Here is an 11,576-nt window from a genome sequence, read left to right as displayed (position 1 = left end):
AGTCATTCGAAAAATATTGGTTACTCTTTTAAGCATACTTCGAAGTTCTTGACGGTTTCTGTAAGTTGAATGCGTGACTGCGCCACCTTGTAATACCGGTGAGGCCTTGGGTATCAAAGCTCCACCGAGCTTCCCTCGCCTCTATTCAACTTACGTTAACTCGGATTGATTCCAGAGGGGTTTGCTTAAATTGTAACGAATTCCCGTTCGAAGGATTAGAAGCTGGTCTAGAAACAATCTAAGTGGAGCCATCATGCTTTTTGTTTGCTAGAAATCAATAGGTTTGATTTGGTTGAGTCGGCCTTGATCTGTGTTTGCTTACCCTTCCAATTTAGAAAATTCTATTGTATGCCTGAACGTAAAAGAGACGCACTAGGTAGATTTGTTAAAGAGAAACCTAGTAGTTCGAAGCGTCTCGATTACCTTAATCTAGAAAGTCCGACTTTTGAAGAGTCTGTTTTTGAACGTCCTTTGACTGAGGAGAGAATCCATGTTGCTCCGATAGCGCCAGAAATGGCAACTTTGAAAGCTTTGTTGAATCCAACTAGGACTACTCGTCCTTCGTGTATTAAGTTAGCTGAAACGGAGGCACCCTATGAACTGAAACCTGGGACCTTACAGATGCTCCCAATCTTTTTAGGGAAAGAAAATGAAAACCCTTATTACCATGTTAGGGATTTTGAGGAAATTTGTAGTACTCTAAGAATTAGAGGCTTATGATGATGCTTTGAAACTTAGGTTATTCCCATTTTCCCTGAAAGATAAGGCCAAGTCGTGGCTATAGTTTGGACTCCGAGTCAATTGAGACATATGAACAACTTACATCTGCCTTTTTCAATAAGTTTTTCCCTAGGCACAAAACATCGTCTATTAGGACGCAAATATGCACATTTTCACAACAAGAGGGAGAATCTTTATATAGGTATTTGGAAAGGTTCAATGATTTATTATCCCAGTGTCCTCATCATGGTTTAGAAAAGGTTAGGCTAGTTCAGATCCTTTATGAGGGTTTAGATTATTCCACAACGACCATGGTTGAGTCTCTATGCACTGGTGGATTTGAAAACCAAACTGTTGATGCGGCGATGGAATTTTTTAATGAAATCGCCGAAAAAACCCAGCAATGGGAAAATAGTAGGGCACCCCAGAAAACAATTCTTTTAAGTAGAGGAAACGTTAATAGGGTAGAAGGAGGCTATGAATCAGATGCCAAAATTGCTGCTATAGCAAAAAGGTTAGAAGCCTTAGAAGTGGGCCAGACTAGTGGTAGAGTGGAGCCTTTTTGGGAAGGCCAGAATATTGAAGAGCAGCCAATGCTCTTTATAATAACACTAGATTTGATAACCGTCAAAAGATTGACCCATATTCAGAAACCTATAATCCTGGTTGGAGAAACCATCCGAACCTTTCTGGTCTAAGGGCCAAAGTCAAGGTCAGTTTAGTAATTCTAATGCTCCCCCAGGTTTTGGCTATACTAAGAATCCTTCAGGACTAGCTCAGTTTCAGAATCAGTCAGATAAGAAAATCCTAAGTTTAGAGGAATCTCTCGCCTTGTTAACTCAGCAAACTGCAAAATTCAGTTATCCGTAGAACAGAGTCTACAAGCTAGTAACAGGATAGGACAAGAAAATAGTCAGGCTATTTCCGAGTTAAAAACCCAGGTTGGTCTGATAAGTGATTCTTTGAGAGAAAAAGGTAAGTTTCCTAGTCAAACACAACCCAACCCTAGAGGAGTTCATGAATTAGGTGCAAAACCATCGAATCAATTGAATGTGTTAGAACCCTTAGAAGTGGTAGAGTTGTAGACAATAAGGTAACCATGCCCGATAGTGAACATACTGTAGTTCACCCCTCAGGATCTCACCTCTCAGGACCAGTAGCTGAAGAGACTGATAAAGTTTCTGATGATGTGAATTCGGTTCCTGAAAGGTCTGATTTTAGCCTAGAGCCCCATTTCCTCAGCTATTAGTACCAACAAAGAAGGAATCGAACTTTAATGACATAGTGGAGGTTTTAAGCAAGTTACCATAAACCTTCCCTTATTAGATGCAATTAGGCAAATTCCTGCTTATGCCAAGTTCCTTAAGGATATGTACGCGAAAGCGAAAACATAGCGTCCATAAGAAAGCCTTTAGCTAGTCACGTAAGTTCAATCATTCAGAACACCACAACTCCAAAGTACAAAGACCCAGGTTCTCCTACCATTGCTTGCACAATAGGTAACTTCCGGGTAGAAAAAGCTTTACTTGACTTAGGAGCCAGTGTGAACTTACTGCCATTCCATGTATACTTACAGCTAGGACTTGGTGAAATGAAACCTACTCAGATGACACTGCAGTTAGCTGATAGGTCTGTTAAAATCCCTCGAGGTGTTATCGAGGATGTTCTTATTGAGGTCGACAAGTTTATTTATCCAGTGGATTTCGTGGTCCTAGATACCCAACCTGTCCCTGACCCAGAGAACCAGATACCTGTGATTTTAGGTCGCCCATTTTTAGCTACGTCTAATGCGATCATTAACTGTCGAAATGGTGTGATGAGTTTATCTTTTGGTAATATGACTATGGAGATGAACATTTTAATGTCAGTAAGCAACCTCATGAGCTAGATGACACATGTGTTGAGAGGTGAACATGATAGAAGCCTTAGTTCAGGAGTCATTACCAAACATCTTGTCTGAAGACCCATTAGAAAGTTGTCTATCCCATTTTGGTTTAGATTTTGACGACGATAGCACTATTGAACAGGTGAATGCTCTATTAGATTCTACCCCTGTGTTAGACACTGATAGATGGAAAGCTAGGTTCGAACCGTTACCAGTTTCTGAGACTACCCTAATTCCTTCTTTAGAAGAGCCCCCAAAGTTGGACCTTAAACCACTACCCGATACTCTAAAGTATGTGTTTTTAGGCCCATCTGAGACTTTACCTGTGATTGTAGCTTCCGATTTGGATAGTGATCAGGAAAGTAGGCTAGTAAATGTACTTCAAGACAATAAGGAAGCTTTAGGGTGGACTATAAGACATTAAGGGTATAAGTCCTACTGTGTGTATGCATCAGATTCATTTAGAGGAAGACTCCAAACCTTCTAGGGAGATGCAACGTCGACTGAACCCTAACATGAAAGAGGTAGTTCGAAAAGAGGTGCTTAAGTTGTTAGATGCGGGTATTATTTACCCAATTTCAGACAGTAAGTGGGTCAGCCCTGTTCAGGTTGTCCCCAAGAAATCAGGTATCACTGTAGTCCAGAATGATAATAATGAATTAATCCCAACCCGAGTGACCACGGGATGGCGTGTGTGTATTGACTATAGGAAATTGAACAAGGTCACAAGGAAGGATCACTTTCCCCTTCCTTTTATCGACCAAATGCTAGAGCGATTAGCTGGACATAGTCACTATTGCTTCTTAGATGGCTACTCCGGTTATAATCAGATCGTTATTGCCCCAGAAGACCAAGAGAAAACCACTTTTACCTGTCCCTTTGGTACCTTTGCGTATAGACGCATGCCTTTCGGGCTATGTAATGCCCCTGCAACTTTTCAGCGTTGTATGATGAGCATATTTTCTGATATGGTAGAACGGTTCTTAGAGGTCTTTATGGATGATTTTTCAGTGTTTGGTTCATCTTTCGATGAGTGCTTGCATCATTTGACATTAGTGTTGACTAGGTGTAAGGAAAAAAATTTAGTGCTTAATTGGGAAAAATGCCATTTCATGGTTAAATCAGGAAGTGTTAGGGCACATCGTCTCTTCAAAGGGTATAGAGGTAGACAAAGCCAAAGTTGACCTTATTAAGACTTTACAGGTCCCAAAAACCGTAAAAGATATTAGGTCATTCCTAGGGCATGCAGGTTTTTACCGTCGATTCATTAAGGATTTTAGCTTGATTTCTAGACCTCTTTGCAATTTGCTTGCAAAGATGTTAAGTTTGTCTTTGATGATGCTTGTTTAGAGGCTTTTGAGAAGCTTAAAACTTTACTCACTACTGCCCCGATAGTCCAGGCACCTAACTGGAACCTACCCTTTGAATTATGTGTGATTCTTCAGATTATGCTATAGGCGTGTAGGACAACGAGAAAACAAATTACTCATGTGATTTATTATGCTAGCAAAACTCTGAATGATGCCCAAATGAACTACACAACTACCGAGAAGGAATTTAGCCATCGTGTTTGCCTTGGATAAGTTTAGATCCATATTAGGTTCTAAGATCATAATCTATACAGATCATGCTGCTTTGAAATACCTTTTATCTAAGAAGGATACCAAACCTAGATTGATTAGATGGATCCTTTGTTACAAATTTTCCAGACATTAGAGACAAAAGGGTGCAGAAAATGTAGTAGCAGACACTTGTCTAGGCTAGTTGTTAGTTCCCCTAGTATTCCCTTCCTATAAGGGATAGTTTCCTGATGAACAATTGTTCTCTGTTTCCCAATCACCTTGGTATGCAAATATAGTGAATTATCTTGTTACTGGTCGAACCCCTCAACATTGGGGTAAGCAAGATCGTTCTAGGTTTTTAGCCGAGGTTAAGCATTTCTTTTGGGACGATCCTTATCTGTTTAAGTATTGTCCGGACCAGATTATTAGGAGATGTGTATCTGAGAGTGACCAGTCTAGTATTATCTCCTTTTGTCATGAACATGCATGTGGGGGTCATTTTAGTGCTAAGAAGACTGCTGCTAAGATTTTGCAGTGTGGATTTTACTGGCCTTCGTTGTTTAAAGATTCCCATAGTCATTGTGTTTCTTGTGAGCGTTGCCAGAAGTTAGGAACCATTTCCCGTAGAAATATGATGCCTTTGAACCCTATTTTAGTGATTGAGGTCTTTGATGTGTGGGGCATTGATTTTATGGGTCCATTTCCTATTTCGTTTGGTTATCTTTACATACTTGTCGTGTAGACTATGTGTCTAAGTTGGTTGAGGCGGTTCCGTGTAAAACGAATGACCACAGGGTCGTAGTCTAGTTTTTGAAAGAGAATATACTTACACATTTTGGTACGCCGCGAGCTATAATTAGTGATGGAGGTTCACACTTTTGTAATAGACCGTTTGCTCTTTTAATGAAACAATACGGTATTACCCATAAAGTAGCAACCCCATATCACCCTCAGACTAGTATTCAGGTAGAGGTTTCCAATAGGTAAATTAAACGTATTCTAGAGAAAACAGTTAATCCAAACAGGGAAGACTGGTCGTCGAGGCTTACTGATTCCTTATGGGCTTACCGTACTGCGTTTAAGACACCCATTGGAATGTCACCTTATCGTTTAGTGTTTGGAAAGGCACGCCACCTGCCTGTTAAGTTAGAGCATCGAGCCTATTGGGCTATTAAGAACTTAAACTTTTCACTTGACAAGGCAGGAGCTCAAAGAAAGCTCTAGCTCAATGAGTTGGACGAGATTCGTAGAGATGCATACGATAGTGCTAAGGAGTATAAGAACAAAATGAAACTTGTGCATGATAGGAATATTTTACAAAAGTCATTTTCTCCAGGTCAAAAAGTTCTTCTGTATGACACTCGTTTGCATCTATTCCCCGGGAATTTGCGCTCTCGGTGGACCGGTCCTTTTATGGTCCGTACTGTTTTTCCTCATGGCGCTGTTGAGATTGAGACACCAGATGGTAGTAGTTCTTTGAAGGTTAACGGTCAGCGATTGAAGCCCTTTTTAGAGCCTTTTCCTATAGGTGATGTTGAGGAGGTCCCTCTGGAGGACCCTGTTTACCTTGATTGACCATCGAGGCGATTTTGTATGTTGTATAATATTTTTGTAGGTTTTTGGTTACACTTCACCCAGGTACTATCTTTCCGACTTCTCTCTTTACTATTTCCTCATGTTACTTATATTTTTGGTACTTTTCTTTAATTAGAACATTGAGGACAATGTTAGATTTAAGTTTGGGGGTGGGGTAAAACTTTCTGTTACCTTTTCGTTGCAAAAAATAAACTCCAGAGCCTAGAAATTTATCCCTATTAAGGATAGCACTAACCAATCTAAGTGGATGGAAGCATTTTGGTTGTAGGAGTTGAGGAACCAATCTGACTAGATGGAAACATCTATAGAGTCTATTCATAAAAGCACAGAGCTCAGGTGTTAGAAATAACATGATAGTTTCACCATATCTCGTTGAGTCCTTTTCACTTGTGTCTTTATTTTGTTTTGTTTTTAAACTATGTTTCTCTAAGTGATTAGGTGGGGCTCACAATTCAAGTTGTTACCAATGCTAGGGTGAATTAGAGTGATTGAGATAAAAAAAAAAAAGAAAAAAAAAACTGAGACCAGACCATCAGACCAACCGGAATAAATTCAATGAAGCCGACTACTGGAACCCTTGTATATGCCAGTTGTGTTGACCTAGAGTTAGGATTATCAATCACTGGTTCACTTGTATATGCCAGTGTGTTGATATTATTCAGACTAGTATCTCAGTCCATTAGGATAGGTTCATTTTGGCGGAGGCCTTCAGACAGATATGAGAAACACCATTCACCTAGTAAACATCAAAACCATCTATGTTTTTCTCTATATCCATCTTCTTGATCTATCCATGTGATTAGTTTTGACTCCGGATATTGATGTCCATAGTGCGACTATCTGAGTAGAGCTCTGTAACTTATATATGAATTTTAGTATGCTTGAGTGCAAACTGGTGTACAACAATTGGAATTTCGCATCAGGGTACTTCCTCCTGTAGTCAATAAGTATGCCAACCAAGGAGATTCTTTAGTGCCTTCCAAGATTCTGTGTAGATAGCTAGGGTCTGGAGTATAAAGTTTTTGTGGGTATACCTCTGGTAAGCCCTCCGGAGACAACACTCCGCCACTAGAGACACCTAGGGGTTTAAAGACTTATTGCATACGCTAAATGCAATCGACGATGCCTGCGACAGTGCGTTAGGATTTTATTTCTATTTTATTTTTGCTCGAGGACTAGCAAATAATAGGTTTGGGGATATTTGATAGACACATTTTTATGTCCGATTTGTCTCGATTCTATATATTGTTAGGGCTCATTTTTGTACTTATTATGGTGTTTTATTTATTTGTAGGTATTTTTGGCCAATAAACATTTTTGGAAAAAATTGGCTCGAAAAGTTGTCGGAAAGCACCCGGAGGACACTTGCTATTCGGACCCCTGGTTTGGATAAGGGGAACCCCAGGACACCCCCAAGGCAGCTGCTATTCGCACCCCCACTCTGGATAGGGGGCGACCACCTTTCTTCCCAAACTCAAATTTCAAAATGGCGAGAAAGTAGGTGCAGTTTCTGGCAGATTTAGGGGTTGTGATTTGGACCAGTTTCAAAGAGATTCAAACGTTGATTCTCATGGGCTAAGCCTGTTTTGGCAATCCAATGTCGGTATAGGTGATGGAATGGAAGAACTTTGGCTGGATATTGAGCTTTAGTTAATCAGGGAAAGATATTTTTCTCGGGTTTATATCGATGATTTTCTGGGCAGTTTTTGTTGGATTTTCTCGTCAAATTGACTTGGTTCGGGCCTGTTTAAGCCAAACAGGATTGGTAAGGCTTGTGGATTCGAAAACATAAGGAGATACTCGGGATTTGCTGGAATTGAAATAAGGGAATTTACGTGAGATAAAGGGATAATATCATCCCTGTTGGATTGAGTTTATATTTGGAAGGAGTTTTGGTGAGAAGTGACTCTCTGTTAGGGACGCGTAGAAAAGATAAAGAGGGAAACAAATCCCGTGTTTAGAAAGAAAGGAAAAGCCGAGACTTTTGGTTGAAGAAAAAGATTGTGAAGATTTTCCCGGGATTTTATTGATCTGTTGTGTATATATAGGCTGTTGGTAGGTCGAGCAAGGGTAATCGAGAGTTGGGGGAAGTTTAGAGAAGAACAGAGAACGAAATCAAGAGTTGCAGGAAATTGTTTCTGCTGGTGCACAAGGAAGAACACGAAGAACAAAAGGCCATTGAAGACAGTCATTTCTGGGGTCTTAAAATCAGCGACAAAGCAACAGTATTTACAACAGTTTTCTGTAACAGTTCCATTGTAACAGCTGTTTTGTAACTCTGATACACTGTTGCAAACAGTCTGTGTTATTACTTTTCACTCTTTTAATTATCTTTTGAGCAACAAACACATATTTTGAGATCATGATTAATATGAGGAGCTAAACCCCATTGCTGAGGCGATAGAGGAAGCTATTTTTCCAACAAAAAGTGGTATATTCTATTTTATCTTTTTATTTGCAATAATTATATGATTATTTGCCTTGAACTATTATTGAATATGATTTTTATTTGAGTGATTGTGATCTATTTTGATGGAGTATGCTTAGTTTTAAGACTTTTGATACTTCATACTTGGTATTTATAATTACTACTTTTGAAAATCTACTTGTTGCAATATTTTAGAATCAAATTAAACGAGAAAATTGCATAAATATAAGTATTGGTTTAATCACTTTGAGCTTGGAAAATAGGGGAATCTTAGCCTCTGTGTTTCTTTTAATATTGACATCATCTTTGTTTGAGTTTGCTATAATTTTTAGTGAGTTTTCTATTTTAATATTAGAATTTAAGTCTAATTAATATCCTTCACAAGTCTGAAAATCGAACCACTTTTACCACTATCTACAAATCACATCAATTTTCCAAAACCATGCCAACATGCTAACGGCATGTCAAACATGCCAAAAACAAACATGCCAGGCGCACATGCCAAACGGCATGTCAAACATGCCAAACGCGCATGCCAGGCGCACATGCCAAACATACCAAAAACATGCCAATCGCACACGCCAAACAAGCATGCCAAGTGCACATGCCAAACTTGCCACCTACCGCATACTACATGTCATATACGCTAATTAGGTTCTCGACATGCCAAGCCCTAATTTAGGCAAAGTTGCCACTCCAACCTAGCCAAACAACGTTCCACTGAACATGGGGATTAATGTGACCATTAAAACTGATGTTGCCACACCACGTCTGAATCTAACACCAACATGCCAAAAATCCAGCGGCCATGGCTACGCTAGGCGCCACTTGCACCATCGTGCCGCTGGCATGCACAAACTATGCCAGCCATGCCACAACGCCACTAGCATGCACTAAAGGCGCCACTGTGCCATTGTCAGGCGCCAACGGAAGGTATCCACAATCAACGGTACCCTTTCCCATGAGATGCAATCTCAGCCATCCAATTTTGCCACCGAACTAACATACTTATGGCAACTTATAGGCGACCAGGCGCCTAAATCCCGTGTCCATGGTTACGGCAGGCGCCACTTACACCATCGTGTCGTTGGCATGCACAAACTATGCCAGCCATGCCGCAATGCCACTGGCACGCACTAAAGACGCCACTGTGCCATTATCAGGCGCCAACATAAGGTAGCCATAATTAATGCATACCCTTCCTCATGAGATGCAATCTCAGCCATCCAAGTTCTCCACCGAACTGATAGACTTGTGGCAAGTTTCAGGCGGCCAGCCAAGACGAGTCTAATAGCATCACATGTTATTTTTCTGCGGCAAGTATCGTGATTTTGATTTGCCAAAGTGCTACATGTTTTCCACAAAGAACAGTCGAGACATCAAACATGTCACAAACTGTGGGATACTCATCAGGGTATTGGTCTGGCGGTTTACAACGTGCGGCGTGCAATACGCCCGTTATAAGAAAGTGTCGTGAATAAGGGCAGTTAGTAATGGCAAGAAGTAATGGTGTAAACGTTTCCTTTATCATGGAAGCATAAACTCTAACGTTATATGTTACTCCACTATTCCAAAACTCAATCTTTTCCACTTCCTACGAGATCAGGGTACGTTTTATTATGACTTGTATAAATAGGTTTCACCTATTTCCACCAAACGACAAGCTTTTGGTCGGAGAACAACATAGTATTCAGAAATCACCTAGTAGCTTTCCATTCTGCTAGCCAGTTCTACTTTCTGATACAAGTCATAAGCAACCACACCTTCAGGATCAACGATTCGGGTCTCAACACTTTCTTCGCTTCCCTCCCCAAAACCAACCCTTCTCCTTCATTTTGTGACCGAAGCAAGCCTGGAACGGCCATTTTTTGGTTTAGACCAGGATTGTACAGATTGATCTCTCGAATCAAAAGTACTCCCGTACAGTATATTGTTTAGGGTTTAGACTCGTTTCTCATCCACACACACGAATTTACCAAAACCAGCAGAAATCGTTTTCATCCTTAAACAGTGCGCTAAACTGATGAAAGTCAGATTAAATTTTTCATAATCTGCATCTTACTGATTTTCATAGATATCTTCTTCACGCTTTAAAGGGAAGAAGAAAAATCGAGAAAAAAAAAATAGAAAAAGAAAAAGGAAACGCAAAGCAAACATAGTCAAGTAATCAAGTAGTTTGATTTCGTAAAACTTCCTAACACAGTTTCTCCTATGCTGTGAGCAAAAGTTACAGTGTCACATAAATCTGACTGTATTAATGCTCCGAGCTCTAAAGATCTCTTTTGTCCCTCATTCTGGAACAATGGACGCAACAGTAACCATGTTCCTGAGAGTGAGGGAATGAGTGGAATCACAGTCAACATCAACAAAATAAGTCAATCAAATATCATTCATGATTAACCTGATATTTGAAAGGGCCAGCGTAAGAGAATGTACTGTGCGAAACAAATAGCCAGAGCCACAATGAATTAAAATAGAAAAGCAAAAACTAGTGGAAACGATAATAGATTTTTTAAGAGTGAATTTGTTACCCACGGAAGAAAATGCATCGATTTTTTTTTCTTCCAGACTTCAACTTCTTTCTCTCTTTACTCTTCAAGTCTTTGGGTTTTAAATTCGAAAAATGGATCATTTGTCCATATATTTTTAAAATGTGGTTCAAATAGACGAATAATAATTGGTATGGGTGAAATGGACACTAAAAAATGGCAAGAATAAAACTGGATTCATCCTGACTTAAACTTAAAAAATAGTAAGGATAAAACTGGATGCATCTTGATGTAAGTTAAAAATAAGAAAAAGTATTTGAAAATTACATCCTGACTATATTTATATTTTGTCCATTTAAATAGTATCAAAATCTAAATATCTTTTTCAGCCAGGAATTATTGATTTTGATCTTTTTAACCAATTTTATGTTTTAAATTAATATATTCATCTGTTCTCTTTATGCCCTAAAGCCCCTAAGTCCGTAACCCCCATAACACTCATGGCGTCTCCGTTTTTCCAATTTGCATTGATTTTCTTTTTGAAAATATGAGAAAACTAGTTAGCAAATCTCATTTTACACCTTCGACCCACCGCGTCTATCACCAACCACTCAACTACCTGTCCGTCAAATATGAAGGCAAAGTAATCATGATCGTAGAGCCATGTGATTTAATTACTTTTCTATAGAAAACTAAGTGCGGACTAGCTAGCTTAGTAGGTGCTGACCAGCGTGGAATGTGGCAAGAAGAAACTAGTGGCTGCCATGAAGAGTCCATGACGGCATGACTCCATCTTCCAAGTCCCAAGTGGGTTGTTTACTAGACTAGCTAAGGTAGAACTTGATCATTATATGCCGAAAGGGCGTGGGAGTTGGGACAACTGCGGCGCCTAAACA

The 11,576-nt window shown here is 39.7% G+C and overlaps 1 pseudogene; it reads right to left on the bottom strand.

Annotated features, from left to right (window-relative positions):
* Positions 1–873: 873 nt before the first annotated feature.
* On the bottom strand, positions 874–973 carry LOC113276749 (annotated as a pseudogene).
* Between the last annotated feature and the right edge of the window lie 10,603 nt (positions 974–11,576).

Source organism: Papaver somniferum, chromosome 4 (genome assembly GCF_003573695.1).
Source record: "Papaver somniferum cultivar HN1 chromosome 4, ASM357369v1, whole genome shotgun sequence".
In the NCBI taxonomy this organism is placed as follows: domain Eukaryota; kingdom Viridiplantae; phylum Streptophyta; class Magnoliopsida; order Ranunculales; family Papaveraceae; genus Papaver; species Papaver somniferum.
The sequence above is the reverse complement of the archived record's forward strand: the minus strand, read 5'-3'. Positions and strand labels throughout refer to the sequence as shown.